Source organism: Thunnus maccoyii, chromosome 22 (genome assembly GCF_910596095.1).
Source record: "Thunnus maccoyii chromosome 22, fThuMac1.1, whole genome shotgun sequence".
NCBI lineage: Eukaryota > Metazoa > Chordata > Actinopteri > Scombriformes > Scombridae > Thunnus > Thunnus maccoyii.
The window spans coordinates 7,541,818-7,559,240 of record NC_056554.1 but is presented as its reverse complement, the minus strand read 5'-3'; the positions used below and the strand labels follow the sequence as shown (position 1 = coordinate 7,559,240).

The 17,423-nt window shown below is 36.8% G+C and overlaps 3 long non-coding RNA genes across 6 annotated transcripts; 1 reads left to right on the top strand and 2 right to left on the bottom strand.

The window, feature by feature from the left end:
* Positions 1-919: 919 nt before the first annotated feature.
* LOC121888865 lies at positions 920-2,497 on the bottom strand. The gene is made up of 2 exons (XR_006093354.1): positions 2,416-2,497; positions 920-1,147 (listed from the first exon to the last, which is right to left on the bottom strand). It is a non-coding gene; the product is annotated as an uncharacterized LOC121888865 (long non-coding RNA).
* A 3,351-nt stretch (positions 2,498-5,848) lies between these two features.
* Positions 5,849-16,591, bottom strand: LOC121888872. Of its 3 annotated transcripts, XR_006093359.1 has the most exons (5): positions 16,362-16,591; positions 15,125-15,176; positions 11,473-11,570; positions 8,755-8,860; positions 7,298-7,525 (listed from the first exon to the last, which is right to left on the bottom strand). It is a non-coding gene; the product is annotated as an uncharacterized LOC121888872 (long non-coding RNA). The 3 variants fall into 3 exon arrangements; XR_006093360.1 differs by lacking the exons at positions 7,298-7,525; positions 8,755-8,860 and adding an exon at positions 5,849-6,238 and having other exon boundaries at positions 16,362-16,585; XR_006093358.1 differs by lacking the exon at positions 8,755-8,860 and having other exon boundaries at positions 16,362-16,585.
* Positions 8,430-11,367, top strand: LOC121888873. 2 transcript variants are annotated; one of them, XR_006093362.1, is made up of 4 exons: positions 8,430-8,458; positions 9,773-9,781; positions 10,460-10,539; positions 10,704-11,367. It is a non-coding gene; the product is annotated as an uncharacterized LOC121888873 (long non-coding RNA). The 2 variants fall into 2 exon arrangements; XR_006093361.1 differs by lacking the exon at positions 8,430-8,458 and adding an exon at positions 9,034-9,062.
* Positions 16,592-17,423: the final 832 nt, after the last annotated feature.

Below are 17,423 nucleotides of genomic sequence, written 5' to 3'. Positions count from 1 at the left end.
CACTCTCTTCTCTGTGTTTGAGAACATCAGAAGCAGTGGAGTAAACATTACTGCAGTCACTGGTGAGATATTTCACTTTATTTCTATATACTATATCACCTTAACAAGTCACCGTCTGCTTTTCAGTCCACCAGTGTGAAACTAAGACATATCTACTCAGTGTGAAATTCCTCCGACCCTGTGATTTTTTATTTATTGTTGATTACATCTCTGTTGTCAAATATAATTGAATGGATTAGACTATAAAGTGTGAATCCTGGATACATACATATAATTGTTAAGAATGCAAACAATGCATTCACTTGTTAGTTTTCTTTAAACAGCATAAGTTTTTATTCATATAGGGATGCAAAATGGAGCATCTTTAACAGCCAGAGGAAGCATTTACACTTTTTACAGACAGTCCTTTGTTAATACATTTTCTTTCTTCTCTTTTTCTGTCTCAGCTCCTCCAAACACAGGAAGCTTCAGATCAACAGGACAAGATGAGACCAGCATCACTCTGCAGTGGAATAAAGTGAACAACAATGTCAGCTTTATTCTCCAGTTTAATGATACAGAGATAAACATCACTGCGCCCGATGGAGATGGAGCGGTAACTCACACAGTCTCATCTCTCACTGCTGGAACTAAATACACATTCACTCTCTTCTCTGTGTTTGAGAACGTCAGAAGCAGTGGAGTAAACATTACTGCAGTCACTGGTGAGATATTTCACTTTATTTCTATATACTATATCACCTTAACAAGTCATCATCTCCTTTTCAGTCCACCAGTGTGAAACTAAGACATACCTATTCAGTATAAAACTACTCTGACGTTGTGATTTTTATTTATTGTTGATTACACCTCTATTGTCAGATATAGTGGAATGGATTAGACCCTAAAATGTGAAAACTGGATAAAAAAAACTTCATTATTAGTAATGCAAACAGTTTATTCACTTGTTGTTTTTTTTTCATAGACAGCATTCGTTTTTATTCATGTAGGGATGCAAAATGGAGCATCTTTAACAGCCAGAGGAAACATTTACATTTTTTACAGACAGTCGTTTGTTAATACATTTTCTTTCTTCTCTTTTTCTGTCTCAGCTCCTCCAAATGCAGGAAGCTTCAGATCAACAGGACAAGATGAGACCAGCATCACTCTGCAGTGGAATAAAGTGAACAACAATGTCAGCTTTATTCTCCAGTTTAATGGTACAGAGATAAACATCACTGCACCAGATGGAGATGGAGCAGTAACTCACACAATCTCATCTCTCACTGCTGGAACTAAATACACATTCACTCTCTTCTCTGTGTTTGAGAACATCAGAAGCAGTGGAGTAAACATTACTGCAGTCACTGGTGAGATATTTCACATATTTATAATAAAATATATGATTTTGATTTATGTATTTTAAACCAAGCATAACGCAGTTGTTCTGTGTCAATTAGTTTACATACTATATGACAACCTGACACATAATAAAAGATGTATTCAGATGTATGAATGGTTACCTAACTGTTCATGGATTAGCTTGAATTGTGGTGGCAGCGACAAGCTAGTCAATGCCAGTTAGTAGCAGCCATAACTGTTAGCAACTGTAAATGCAAGTATGAACAGCAAACACTTAGCAGCAACAATATCATGTAATGACCCACATGTACCACATGTAGAACCTGGTGTGATAGGACGGTTAGTAGTATTTATCAGCAGTAATAGTAAAAGGAAGCAACACATTAATAGAGTGACATTTATATTTACAGCTCTTTTGAATGGAATGAAACACTTTTTTGCAGGCAGTTCTTTCTCAATGAAATACATTTCTACTCCTTTTCTGTTGCAGCTCCTCCAAACACAAACAGTTTGATATCAACAGGACAAGATGAGACCAGCATCACTCTGCAGTGGAATAAAGTGAACAACAATGTCAGCTTTATTCTCCAGTTTAATGGTACAGAGATAAACATCACTGCACCAGATGGAGATGGAGCAGTAACTCACACAGTCTCATCTCTCACTGCTGGAACTAAATACACATTCACTCTCTTCTCTGTGTTTGAGAACATCAGAAGCAGTGGAGTAAACATTACTGCAGTCACTGGTGAGATATTTCACTTTATTTCTATATACTATATCACCGTAACAAGTCACCGTCTGCTTTTCAGTCCACCAGTGTGAAACTAAGACATATCTACTCAGTGTGAAATTCCTCCGACCCTGTGATTTTTTATTTATTGTTGATTACATCTCTGTTGTCAAATATAATTGAATGGATTAGACTATAAAGTGTGAATCCTGGATACAGACACATAATTGTTAATAATGCAAACAATGCATTCACTTGTTAGTTTTCTTTAAACAGCATAAGTTTTTATTCATATACGGATGCAAAATGGAGCATCTTTAACAGCCAGAGGAAACATTTACACTTTTTACAGACAGTCCTTTGTTAATACATTTTCTTTCTTCTCTTTTTCTGTCCAGCTCCTCCAAATGCAGGAAGCTTCAGATCAACAGGACAAGATGAGACCAGCATCACTCTGCAGTGGAATAAAGTGAACAACAATGTCAGCTTTATTCTCCAGTTTAATGGTACAGAGATAAACATCACTGCACCAGATGGAGATGGAGCAGTAACTCACACAGTCTCATCTCTAACTGCTGGAACTAAATACACATTCACTCTCTTCTCTGTGTTTGAGAACATCAGAAGCAGTGGAGTAAACATTACTGCAGTCACTGGTGAGATATTTCACTTTATTTCTATATACTATATCACCTTGACAAGTCACTGTCTGCTTTTCAGTCCACCAGTGTGAAACTAAGACATACCTATTCAGTATAAAACTACTCTGACGTTATGATTTTTATTTATTGTTGATTACACCTCTGTTGTCAGATATAGTGGAATGGATTAGACCCTAAAATGTGAAAACTGGATAAAAAAACTTCATTATTAGTAATGAAAACACTTTATTCACTTGTTAGTTTTTTCATAGACAGCATTCGTTTTTATTCATGTAGGGATGCAAAATGGAGCATCTTTAACAGACAGAGGAAACATTTACACTTTTTACAGTCCTTTGTTAATACATTTTCTTTCTTCTCTTTTTCTGTCTCAGCTCCTCCAAATGCAGTAAGTTTCAGATCAACAGGACAAGATGAGACCAGCATCACTCTGCAGTGGAATAAAGTGAACAACAATGTCAGCTTTATTCTCCAGTTTAATGGTACAGAGATAAACATCACTGCACCAGATGGAGTTGGAGCAGTAACTCACACAGTGTCATCTCTCACTGCTGGAACTAAATACACATTCACTCTCTTCTCTGTGTTTGAGAACATCAGAAGCAGTGGAATAAACATTACTGCAGTCACTGGTGAGATATTTCACTTTATTTCTATACACTGTTTCACCTTAACAAGTCACTGTCTGCTTTTCAGTCCGACCCTGTGATTTTTTATTTATTGTTGATTACATCTCTGTTGTCAAATATAATTGAATGGATTAGACTATAAAGTGTGAATCCTGGATACAGACACATAATTGTTAATAATGCAAACAATGCATTCACTTGTTAGTTTTCTTTAAACAGCATAAGTTTTTATTCATATACGGATGCAAAATGGAGCATCTTTAACAGCCAGAGGAAACATTTACACTTTTTACAGACAGTCCTTTGTTAATACATTTTCTTTCTTCTCTTTTTCTGTCTCAGCTCCTCCAAATGCAGGAAGCTTCAGATCAACAGGACAAGATGAGACCAGCATCACTCTGCAGTGGAATAAAGTGAACAACAATGTCAGCTTTATTCTCCAGTTTAATGATACAGAGATAAACATCACTGCACCAGATGGAGATGGAGCAGTAACTCACACAGTCTCATCTCTAACTGCTGGAACTAAATACACATTCACTCTCTTCTCTGTGTTTGAGAACATCAGAAGCAGTGGAGTAAACATTACTGCAGTCACTGGTGAGATATTTCACTTTATTTCTATACACTGTTTCACCTTGACAAGTCACCATCTGCTTTTCAGTCCACCAGTGTGAAACTAAGACATACCTATTCAGTATAAAACTACTCTGACGTTATGATTTTTATTTATTGTTGATTACACCTCTGTTGTCAGATATAGTGGAATGGATTAGACCCTAAAATGTGAAAACTGGATAAAAAAACTTCATTATTAGTAATGAAAACACTTTATTCACTTGTTAGTTTTTTCATAGACAGCATTCGTTTTTATTCATGTAGGGATGCAAAATGGAGCATCTTTAACAGACAGAGGAAACATTTACACTTTTTACAGTCCTTTGTTAATACATTTTCTTTCTTCTCTTTTTCTGTCTCAGCTCCTCCAAATGCAGTAAGTTTCAGATCAACAGGACAAGATGAGACCAGCATCACTCTGCAGTGGAATAAAGTGAACAACAATGTCAGCTTTATTCTCCAGTTTAATGGTACAGAGATAAACATCACTGCACCAGATGGAGTTGGAGCAGTAACTCACACAGTGTCATCTCTCACTGCTGGAACTAAATACACATTCACTCTCTTCTCTGTGTTTGAGAACATCAGAAGCAGTGGAATAAACATTACTGCAGTCACTGGTGAGATATTTCACTTTATTTCTATACACTGTTTCACCTTAACAAGTCACTGTCTGCTTTTCAGTCCGACCCTGTGATTTTTTATTTATTGTTGATTACATCTCTGTTGTCAAATATAATTGAATGGATTAGACTATAAAGTGTGAATCCTGGATACAGACACATAATTGTTAATAATGCAAACAATGCATTCACTTGTTAGTTTTCTTTAAACAGCATAAGTTTTTATTCATATACGGATGCAAAATGGAGCATCTTTAACAGCCAGAGGAAACATTTACACTTTTTACAGACAGTCCTTTGTTAATACATTTTCTTTCTTCTCTTTTTCTGTCTCAGCTCCTCCAAATGCAGGAAGCTTCAGATCAACAGGACAAGATGAGACCAGCATCACTCTGCAGTGGAATAAAGTGAACAACAATGTCAGCTTTATTCTCCAGTTTAATGGTACAGAGATAAACATCACTGCACCAGATGGAGATGGAGCAGTAACTCACACAGTCTCATCTCTAACTGCTGGAACTAAATACACATTCACTCTCTTCTCTGTGTTTGAGAGCATCAGAAGCAGTGGAGTAAACATTACTGCAGTCACTGGTGAGATATTTCACTTTATTTCTATACACTGTTTCACCTTGACAAGTCACCATCTGCTTTTCAGTCCACCAGTGTGAAACTAAGACATACCTATTCAGTATAAAACTACTCTGACGTTATGATTTTTATTTATTGTTGATTACACCTCTGTTGTCAGATATAGTGGAATGGATTAGACCCTAAAATGTGAAAACTGGATAAAAAAACTTCATTATTAGTAATGAAAACACTTTATTCACTTGTTAGTTTTTTCATAGACAGCATTCGTTTTTATTCATGTAGGGATGCAAAATGGAGCATCTTTAACAGACAGAGGAAACATTTACATTTTTTACAGACAGTCGTTTGTTAATACATTTTCTTTCTTCTCTTTTTCTGTCTCAGCTCCTCCAAATGCAGTAAGTTTCAGATCAACAGGACAAGATGAGACCAGCATCACTCTGCAGTGGAATAAAGTGAACAACAATGTCAGCTTTATTCTCCAGTTTAATGGTACAGAGATAAACATCACTGCACCAGATGGAGTTGGAGCAGTAACTCACACAGTGTCATCTCTCACTGCTGGAACTAAATACACATTCACTCTCTTCTCTGTGTTTGAGAACATCAGAAGCAGTGGAATAAACATTACTGCAGTCACTGGTGAGATATTTCACTTTATTTCTATACACTGTTTCACCTTAACAAGTCACTGTCTGCTTTTCAGTCCGACCCTGTGATTTTTTATTTATTGTTGATTACATCTCTGTTGTCAAATATAATTGAATGGATTAGACTATAAAATGTGAATCCTGGATAAAGAAACATAATTGTTAAGAATGCAAACAATGCATTCACTTGTTAGTTTTCTTGTATACAGCATAAGTTTTTGTTCATGTAGGGATGCAAAATGGAGCATCTTTAACAGCCAGAGGAAACATTTACACTTTTTACAGACAGTCGTTTGTTAATACATTTTCTTTCTTCTCTTCTTCTGTCTCAGCTCCTCCAAACACAGGAAGCTTCAGTTCAACAGGACAAGATGAGACCAGCATCACTCTGCAGTGGAATAAAGTGAACAACAATGTCAGCTTTATTCTCCAGTTTAATGATACAGAGATAAACATCAGTGCACCAGATGGAGATGGAGCAGTAACTCACACAGTCTCAACTCTCACTGCTGGAACTAAATACACATTCACTCTCTTCTCTGTGTTTGAGAACATCAGAAGCAGTGGAGTAAACATTACTGCAGTCACTGGTGAGATATTTCACTTTATTTCTATATACTATATCACCTTAACAAGTCACCGTCTGCTTTTCAGTCCACCAGTGTGAAACTAAGACATATCTACTCAGTGTGAAATTCCTCCGACCCTGTGATTTTTTATTTATTGTTGATTACATCTCTGTTGTCAAATATAATTGAATGGATTAGACTATAAAGTGTGAATCCCGGATACATACATATAATTGTTAAGAATGCAAACAATGCATTCACTTGTTAGTTTTCTTTAAACAGCATAAGTTTTTATTCATATAGGGATGCAAAATGGAGCATCTTTAACAGCCAGAGGAAGCATTTACACTTTTTACAGACAGTCCTTTGTTAATACATTTTCTTTCTTCTCTTTTTCTGTCTCAGCTCCTCCAAACACAGGAAGCTTCAGATCAACAGGACAAGATGAGACCAGCATCACTCTGCAGTGGAATAAAGTGAACAACAATGTCAGCTTTATTCTCCAGTTTAATGATACAGAGATAAACATCACTGCGCCCGATGGAGATGGAGCGGTAACTCACACAGTCTCATCTCTCACTGCTGGAACTAAATACACATTCACTCTCTTCTCTGTGTTTGAGAACGTCAGAAGCAGTGGAGTAAACATTACTGCAGTCACTGGTGAGATATTTCACTTTATTTCTATATACTATATCACCTTAACAAGTCATCATCTCCTTTTCAGTCCACCAGTGTGAAACTAAGACATACCTATTCAGTATAAAACTACTCTGACGTTGTGATTTTTATTTATTGTTGATTACACCTCTATTGTCAGATATAGTGGAATGGATTAGACCCTAAAATGTGAAAACTGGATAAAAAAAACTTCATTATTAGTAATGCAAACAGTTTATTCACTTGTTGTTTTTTTTTCATAGACAGCATTCGTTTTTATTCATGTAGGGATGCAAAATGGAGCATCTTTAACAGCCAGAGGAAACATTTACATTTTTTACAGACAGTCGTTTGTTAATACATTTTCTTTCTTCTCTTTTTCTGTCTCAGCTCCTCCAAATGCAGGAAGCTTCAGATCAACAGGACAAGATGAGACCAGCATCACTCTGCAGTGGAATAAAGTGAACAACAATGTCAGCTTTATTCTCCAGTTTAATGGTACAGAGATAAACATCACTGCACCAGATGGAGATGGAGCAGTAACTCACACAATCTCATCTCTCACTGCTGGAACTAAATACACATTCACTCTCTTCTCTGTGTTTGAGAACATCAGAAGCAGTGGAGTAAACATTACTGCAGTCACTGGTGAGATATTTCACATATTTACAATATAATATATGATTTTGATTTATCTATTTTGAACCAAGCATAACGCAGTTGTTCTGTGTCAATTAATTTACATAGTATATGACAACCTGACACATAATAAAAGATGTATTCAGATGTATGAATGGTTACCTAACTGTTCATGGATTAGCTTGAATTGTGGTGGCAGCGACAACCTAGTCAATGCCAGTTAGTAGCAGCCATAACTGTTAGCAACTGTAAATGCAAGTATGAACAGCAAACACTTAGCAGCAACAATATCATGTAATGAACCACATGTAGAACCTGGTGTGATAGGACAGTTAGTAGTATTTATCAGCAGTAATAGTAAAAGGAAGCAACACATTAATAGAGTGACATTTATATTTACAGCTCTTTTGAATGGAATGAAACACTTTTTTGCAGGCAGTTCTTTCTCAATGAAATACATTTCTACTCCTTTTCTGTTGCAGCTCCTCCAAACACAAACAGTTTGATATCAACAGGACAAGATGAGACCAGCATCACTCTGCAGTGGAATAAAGTGAACAACAATGTCAGCTTTATTCTCCAGTTTAATGGTACAGAGATAAACATCACTGCACCCGATGGAGATGGAGCAGTAACTCACACAGTCTCATCTCTCACTGCTGGAACTAAATACACATTCACTCTCTTCTCTGTGTTTGAGAACATCAGAAGCAGTGGAGTAAACATTACTGCAGTCACTGGTGAGAAATATCAAATTAACTATATAATATATTCTTTTAATTTATCTGTTTTGAACCAGGCATAACACAGTTGTTCTGTTTAATTAATTTACATACGACAACCTGATAGATAATAAAAGATGTATTCAGATGTATGAATGGTTACCTAACTGTTCATGGATTAGCTTGAATTGTGGTGGCTGCAACAAGCTAGTCAATGCCAGTTAGTAGCAGCCATAACTGTTAGCAACTGTAAACAGCAAATATGAACAACAGGCATTTAGCAGCAACAATATCATGAAAGGAACTTCATGTACCAGTCAGTTCTTTCTTAGTGAAATCAATCCCTGCTTCTTTTCACTTGTAGCTCCTCCAAACACAAAAAGCTTCAGATCAACAGGTCAAAATGAGACCAGCATCACTCTGCAGTGGAATAAAGTGAACAACAATGTCAGCTTCATTCTCCAGTTTAATGGTACAGAGATAAACATCACTGCACCAGATGGAGATGGAGCAGTAACTCACACAGTGTCATCTCTCACTGCTGGAACTAAATACACATTCACTCTCTTCTCTGTGTTTGAGAACGTCAGAAGCAGTGGAGTAAACATCACTGCAGTCACTGGTGAGATATTTCACTTCACTGATGTGTGTTTAACCAGGCACAACACTGTTTCTCTCTCTTAGCAGTGTACACAGGACAATATACAGGACTAGGTGATGAAATACATGTTTAAATTAGTACCGGATCACCAAAATAGTTAATAACTAATGGTATATGAGCTTAGTTGCAATGTAGTGGTAGCCACTACCTAGTGAGTGCAGGTAAGCACCCGGAAACCCAGTTAGCATCAGCAGTAGCCAAACTGAACAAATTGTGGGTGAAAGCTGACGCATTCTATCACAATATGGGCAGCTATCAGTCAGTTAACATAACCACCAGCAGCAGTAGTAACTGTTTCTTTGTTAGATTTAAGAATCCTCATTCATACACTTAAGAACTGCCCTTCAGTTTCACGTTGCATTTTTCCCTTCCATGTTTCTTGTTTTGTTTTGTTTTGTTTTATCTTTGCACCGTTCAAGGACAATTTAAATGACACACTGAACATCACCTCACCTTTTCTCGTCATTATTTTTTCCTCTCTTTTTGTGTTAAGTAAAAAACATATGTAATTTAGCTTACATTTAAATGAAATTCTAGAAAAATGTATACATCACATTTATTTAATATAATATATTTGACATTATTGTAACAAAATATTAATTCCTGTGTATCTAATTTTCTTTCCATGTGAACAACCACTGTCTTGCCAAAAATGACTTTGACTACAACAGAAGGGCCTCGTAAGTATATGCATTTGTTACATTCATTACATGGGCCTGAGCTTTTGTTTTTAGTGCCCAATTGATAATTGTATTCTCATCAGATTTATATTATGATTGATTTCCCAATCACAACTGTATTGTTTTTTATCCTTTATATTTATATTTATATTTATAATTGTACTTCTTGTTAACCATTCATTATGTGAATCTCCTTTTAATTGCAGCCAAAAAAATAAACTAAGCTACTTGTGTTTATAAAGCCATGAATTCATACTTACTATACAATTATTTAAATGGATAAAATTTCAACATGATTTATAAAATATAAAACAACAACAGTAAGACATATTATTTGAAGTAGTACTGTGTACAGAAAAGACATTTTAGACTTTTTTTGTTTTGTGACATACATTTGACTGTTTTTCATAAATGTTGGAATCATAATTGTTGTTTTAATGTATGTTATGACACTTAAATGTAGTTTTTTTAAAAAGTGCTATAATACAAATTATACTCATCGGTGATAATAACTAATAGTATACGATTATGTGTAGTATTTAATTATTGTGATACAGGCACAATATTTTTGGTCAACATATTTTAACTGATGTTGAATACTCATTAATGTAATAGATTATCCATTTATATTATAATGTGTATTATTTCATGTAACATATTTTACATTTATGTCAACAGGGTATGTTGTTGGATTGAAGATCAGATTGAACTCATATGTTCAGCTCTCAGACTCAGACATGCAGAGTGTGTTGGAGGAGGTGAGAATAAACTGCTGTTTCAATTCAGTCTCTGTCGACATCATGACAAGTTTCTTCTCACTTTTAATTCAAATAATCTACAAATTATTGTGTTCAGTAATAACATTTGTTTTTTGTTTGTTGCGTGTGTGTGCGTGTGTGTGTGTATCTTTTTTTTAATCAAGTTCTTCCGACGATACGGATTGTCGCCACAGTCCCTGAAGATTCAATCTGTCAAGACATGAGATGTGGACAGACAGGTTGAAGTAGGAAGGGAGGATGGATCTGTTTCAACAAGTCATTTAATCTTTTTGTCACATTTTGAATTGTTTTCCTTGAAGCAAATGAAAAAATACCTGATGATTTTTCCATCTTCCAGTGAAATATAGTTGAATTGTAGTCACCTATTTGGTGACTTTTTTAAATGTAAGACATGGCGTTTCCCAAATCCATCTAATTCTATACACTATGATCTACATACATACTAATCCTTGGAATGTCACTGCTGATAAAACTGTGTTCCTTACAATTTTATACTTTTTGTTTTGTTTTCCACAATCATTTTGGAGCACCATTCACTTTTTTTCTCAAAATTTACCAGCTGTGAGTATCACTTTGGATTGTGAGACAACATTTTAAAGTTTCTCTCTAATCTCCATTTTATGTCTGTCTTTGGAAATTCAGCTTGACTGTAAACAACCAGGCCTCCAGACTAATGGCATGGCGTCTTCCAGAGCACAATAAAATTAATAATGAATATCATGAAAAATGTTGATGCCTTCTGGACGGTAAAGAGAAATAAATCTACCTATAATGTCAAAAAGGCAATTTCATATTTGGGACAATGACTTTTCACCTTGATGGAAGACGCAATGTTCTGGAGTAGGAAAGTGAAACAAGTTAGGCTGCAGTCAGTCAGTCAGATGGATAGATGGATAGAAGTGATGTTCTTACCCTCCTCTTCAGGAGAGTAGACTTCTCTCCACAACAATCTGTGTTTCAGGTCATCTTTTGGACCGTACAGGTAGGTGTTCAAACCCCAGCGTTGCATCCTGGCACAAACAGACATAGATACACAGAGAAGGCATGATGAGATGTTACTGAAGTGCAAGTTTACAGTAGATCATTATTTTCAAAATCTGTTTTTCTTCTTTTGTAATTATTAGACTTTTTGTCCCTTAGCTGTTATTTTACTCCTCTATATCCCTGTAACTCACATTTTAATTGGATTTACATTTGGTTTTATTCTTGACATTCTGTTTAAATTCAGGTAAAATTCATGAATTTCACAAGATGATGGTCTAAGGATCAAAATGTCATAAATAAAACTTGAGCTTTGTCGGGTAGGAAGGGATTAAGAGCTGAGAGTGAAGTGCGGACAGCAGGAGGAAAAAAAAACAACAAGCAGCAACAAAATAGATCCACTGTATCGATCGTGGGGCTCCATGGCCGGCTAAGTTACAGGAAATGACCCCTGAATTATAAATAATGCATAGTACTAGGAGTGAAACAATATCTGCATGACTATACATTCATACAAACGCACATAAACACATGAATATTGTTCTCTCGCTCTCGCTGGAAATGGACCAGCTCTTGTCTTTCTTGTCATTTGTGGGTGGACTGTGTTCTCACTCTCTCTCTGCCTCATTTCCTAGACAGATGGTATGTAAGTCGTCTCCACAAAGCTGCAACCTACCTCCCTCAAACACACACACACATCCAAAGCTCTACTGTGCCAAACTTATGCAATGCTATGAATTTGTCCCGTACCCCACACTTGAGCCAAAAAAAGCCAATCTATAAATAAACCTGGAGCCTACACACTCAGCTGCTGCTACGCTGACAAAGTTTTGGAAGTCAAATTCATCCTCATAATCTCCTCACAAAGCTTTGATGTCCTCCAGTTGAACCCACCAAAATACTTTCTGAGGTACTTTTCTTTCTAAATAGTCCTCTGCAGACATTCAAGCGATCATACAAAAAGTAGATGTTCAACAAAAAGTTGCAAAATTGATTTCTTAACTTTTCATCTACTGCCATAAGGTCAAATTCTAAACTTGTCCAAAACTTAACTGCTAATTAACGTTAGCGTGCTAAACTAAGATGGTGAACACAGTAACATTATACCTGCTAAACATCTCCATGTTAGCATTGTCATTGTGACCATGTTAGCCTGCAGATGTTAGCATTTAGCTCAAAGCATCACTGTGCTTCACTAGAGCTTCACAGAGCTGCTAACATTGTTTTTGCTTTAACGCTACCAGTATTTTTAGTAATACTTATCTAGCAACAATGTTCAGTATCCAACGTTAGCATGCCATCAATATCAATGAATTAGTTCATGTAAAGTCAATGTGACTTTTTGTTGTTCAATATCTTAAGGTTTATCAATTTAAATGCACAGCTTTTCCTGAAATGCAACATTTGGGCACACATTCAGGGACACATTATAGTTTTTATCACAAAGATTATACACCCATTAAACCATAAATGTGAATTAAAACAATGTGATATGATCTGGTGTAGCTCAACCGCAAACTGCAAGCATATTTAAGAGCTGTGGAAAGCAGACAGCAGAGGGAACAACTTAATCTCCGGGGATGCCGATGACTGCTACTATTGGCTGCTCAACTACAAAACTGTGTCACAGCTCCCAACAGGGACTTGTGTCGTTCCACTCATATGTAAGACATGTGCTGTACTGTATGTTATCAAGAATTAATTGGGTCCTTTCAGAGTACAAGGTATACACATGGGAAATATGAACATACATGAAAAGGGAATGTAATGTCTCATATTTGTGCAAATTAATGTTTGACTACTGGTATGTTCTTGTTTTGATTTTCATGCATGGACTATGATGCTTTAAGTGGAGAATTGACGTTTTAGTATTCTACTGTAGTTCATGCTGAACGAGGTTGTCTTTCTTTGTGAGTTGATGAAACTGTTAATGAGAGCTGCTGTGGCAGACTCAATATGGAGCTGCCTTCTTTGCCTTGTTTAGTCAAGATTCTAATAGACTTGACCTACTGCCTTGAAACTGGAATAGAAAATTCATAATGTACAGTACATTTGATTATCTTGAATGTTGATTCCATCTGGTTTTAAATGGCACACTTTTTATGTTGTCCTGATGCTTCCAGGTCTCATTCAAAAATGAGGGTCTATTACTGCACTTAGCTGGCGCTGTATCGACACTCTGTGGCCAACTTAACAGTGTGGTTGTGCTGAGCAGCTCTCTGGTGTCCTAGTGAAGGTCACTGCAAAAAAACTGAATTGTACTACCATTCATTCTTCGTTACAAGGCAGCATGAAAAGGTTTTAGTACCATTGAAAAGGTCAGAAAATTTTGTTTTTGTTATTGTAGAGTTTTCATGACCCATGATCATCTAAACTGTACAAGGAAGCCTTTCAACCCTCACAAATGTTTTATAAAATGAAAAGAAATTAATGCTTGTGCTCGTGTGCATTTAAATCGATAAACTTTAAGATGGACGTCAAAAAGTCACATTGAAATTCTCTAAATACTACTTATTGATATTGCTGACATGCTAACATTGAACGTTGTTAATAGATAAATAATACTAGAAATATTGGTATAAGCCTCAAAACAAAAGTCTACAGCCATGTTAGCGACTCTGTGTACTCTGTACTTAGCACAGCATCAGCATGTTGACATGCTAACAATGCTAACATGCTGATGCTTAGCATGTATAATGGACACGTTCAGGTTCACCATCTTAGTTTAGTTAGTTTCTTGTTAGCACGCTAACATTTGCCACTTAATACTAAACACAAAGTTCATCTGAGGCTGATGCAGTTGTAATTAGTTTCAAAGGTATTCAGTCATAAACTTAAGTAAAAAGTAAAACAGTAAGTATTGGATTAGTTAGAAATTTGAGCTGATGATGGTGCTAGCTAGATGAAAGGTTAAGGGATCACCAAAGTGACTACAATTCATCCTGAGGGGGACATGAATGTCTGTACCAAATGTCAAGGCAATCCATCAAATAGTTGTTGCTGCCTTTCACCTTAAACCTAAATGTCAGAGGATCACTAAAGTCGTTAGGATACATCAGCTGGCAACTATGAATGCCTGTACAAACAATTGTGCCAATCCATCTGGTAGATGCTGATACATATTTCTCTGGACCAAAGTGGCGGACCAACTGACAGAGCCATCCCTAAAAACCATACCAGTGGAACCAAATGCTCCCAAGACTATCTCTGATCCTCTTTCTCTGTCTCCCTCTAACACAAAATGCAGTATCTGCCCTCCCCTCTTTTTCCCCCTCCTGTCATCCATGGCTGAGCCTCTGGACTGAGAATGAGCCTGCCCTCTGCTATAAAGTCATTCTGCCTCAGTGATTTCTCTCAGGTCTGGCTTGCACTGAAATACAGGCGTGCAACTGGGTTTAGCCCAGAGGCGTCAGGTCAGTGATTCCTGAGCTCATGTTATTTATGGGAAGAAGAACAACAACAACAAAAAAACATCCCCTCTGGCTGGGTTTACACACATATGCTCACACATTAAGTGTAGAGAGCATGCAGGCTTGCACACACCAGGTTAATTAGTTTCTTGGAAGAGTGGTGACAGACTAACCATTGAAAGAGAACTTTCCTCTGATCCATAGACCAAGGCCTCCCATAGAAACCTGTAGAGGGAAAAGAAAAATGGACTGAGCATAGAAATCGGATCAACTTACAATCCAGACTGTTTTCTCCTGCATGCCCATGGAGAGTGTGTATTTTTGTGCATATGTGTGCATGTGCATGTCTACCTGTGAATGTGCATGTGCATCCTGCAATTATCTACTCTGCTGGATGCCACCACATGGGGCAGAGAAAAACACAGGTCTAAGAATTAGTAATCAAGTGTGAGATGGAGCTGAAGCTGCATGATGACACTGTATGCCAAAGACAACAATATTTGTGTGATTAGCTTTACAGATACGTAAAATAATGAATGACAGATGTGGGTGAACACCTGTTCTCACTATCTGTCAGATGACAGAACATTATTTAATGCATATGGATTGTTATTATTGTTGTCTGGTCACATGAACGATATTTTTGGTTTATTTTCAGGGTCTATATTTTCATCAAAAAATTGGAGACAGATTTGAGAAACTGCAGTAATAACCTCATTAACAGCATTTTCACCACTGATTCTGTTGTGGTTATCCTTTCCTCTTCATCTCTTCATCATCATTATCCTCATCATTACAACTATAATCACCATTATCCTCTTCATCATCTCCTATTATTACATATATTGAAATTGAACGCACCCACAGAGTGGGTCAGTATCAGGAGGGGGGAAGACCCTGACAAATTATTGTCAAACTCCTGCGTTTCAAGGATAAACAGGCTATTATAGCCTCTGCGAAGAAAGTGAGAGGCACCAACATTTATGTATATATCTTCAGAGGCAGTGCTGAAGAGGAGGAAAGAACTTTTGCCTACGCTGAGAGCAGCCCGTGAAAGAGGAGACATAGCCAGCTTAAAATATGACAAGCTGGTCATTAAGTCCAGGAGCAGAAATGCTCAAATACCAAGTTGAAAAGTATGTACAGTTCATTCTCTACCTTTTATTTTGTTTAATTGCGCTCGTTTTTAATTTATGCACACAGGTCACTCAGTTTTCCAACTCAAAGGTCTTACCCTTGTTCACTTGAATATTCAGTCTCAGGCACAAGACTGGTGAGATAACTCACATTCTGCAGTCAAATAGTATTCACATTCTAGTTCATAGATCAGAGATCTATTCATAATCATCTCCCCAAGACAAGAAAAATCACATGATCTGACAGGTCAGTTATGAAGTCGGCCGCTCCTACCTTCCACCACCCCTCAAAGAAACTGCTTCTTCTCCTCCATCATGTCCTCAGCCCCGCTGCCTCCCTCCGCTTCCATTCGGCCCCTAAAGAGCGAGGGAAGATGAGATGCTCTCCCCGTCTGTCAGCTTAGACACCGGGTCTATTCTTCATGCTTCTCCCCGATCAGCCTCCACCTCCTTCTCCACCTGTCCTGCGCTCTACATCGCTGGAGCTTTCGTGCTGCCTTCAGGTGCTCAACGGAGGCTCGTCCTTCTGAGCACCCACATTATACGTACGTTTATTGCAGGATTCCACATACAAGGAATTTGCATTGGTGTTGTGGTGCATAAGAATCAAAATATACACAAAAAATTAAGTAATCATAAATAATATAAAATAGAAATGAACAGTAAAATATGTCAAACATATTCTAAGTGAAAAGAGCTGGTACAAGTTTAAAGTTTAGAAGAAGAAAATGAAACGAAATATACATAATATTGACCCGCAGCTGCTTGTCATGCAGCTCGTCAATGTCTCTTTTCAATTAATGAAACAATTAAACAATTTTCTTTAAATAAATTAGTTCCACACAGCATTTTAAACACATGTGCAATCATAAAATAAATAGAAGAATAGTTTTTGTGACAAAAGTGTATTATAAATATACTTCTTTAAAGCCACTCCAGCTTACTGCCAATTTACTCACTTATTCACCTTTTCTATTTGTTGTTTCTGTGCAATTTCATAATCAGATATTTCTGGTGTCAGTGAAGGCAGCATCTGCCTCTGCCCCCAGTCCCCGTTATGCACAGGCGCACTGGCCTCCTGCAAGCAAAGTGTGTTTGTATAAATGAGAGAGTGAGTGAGTATCTTGACAGTCTCATTATTCATTTTTCTATATTTGGATCACTCAACAAACCTTGGAGATGATGGGGGATAATTGACTTGATCTGTTACACACTGCTGTATTTTTACTCATAGCATTGTAATTTGTAATATTTATATTTGTGGCCTATCAAATACATTTATCATTGAATATGAGTAGAGTAGAGAATAGAGTATTTTTCAGAAATTATACATGTG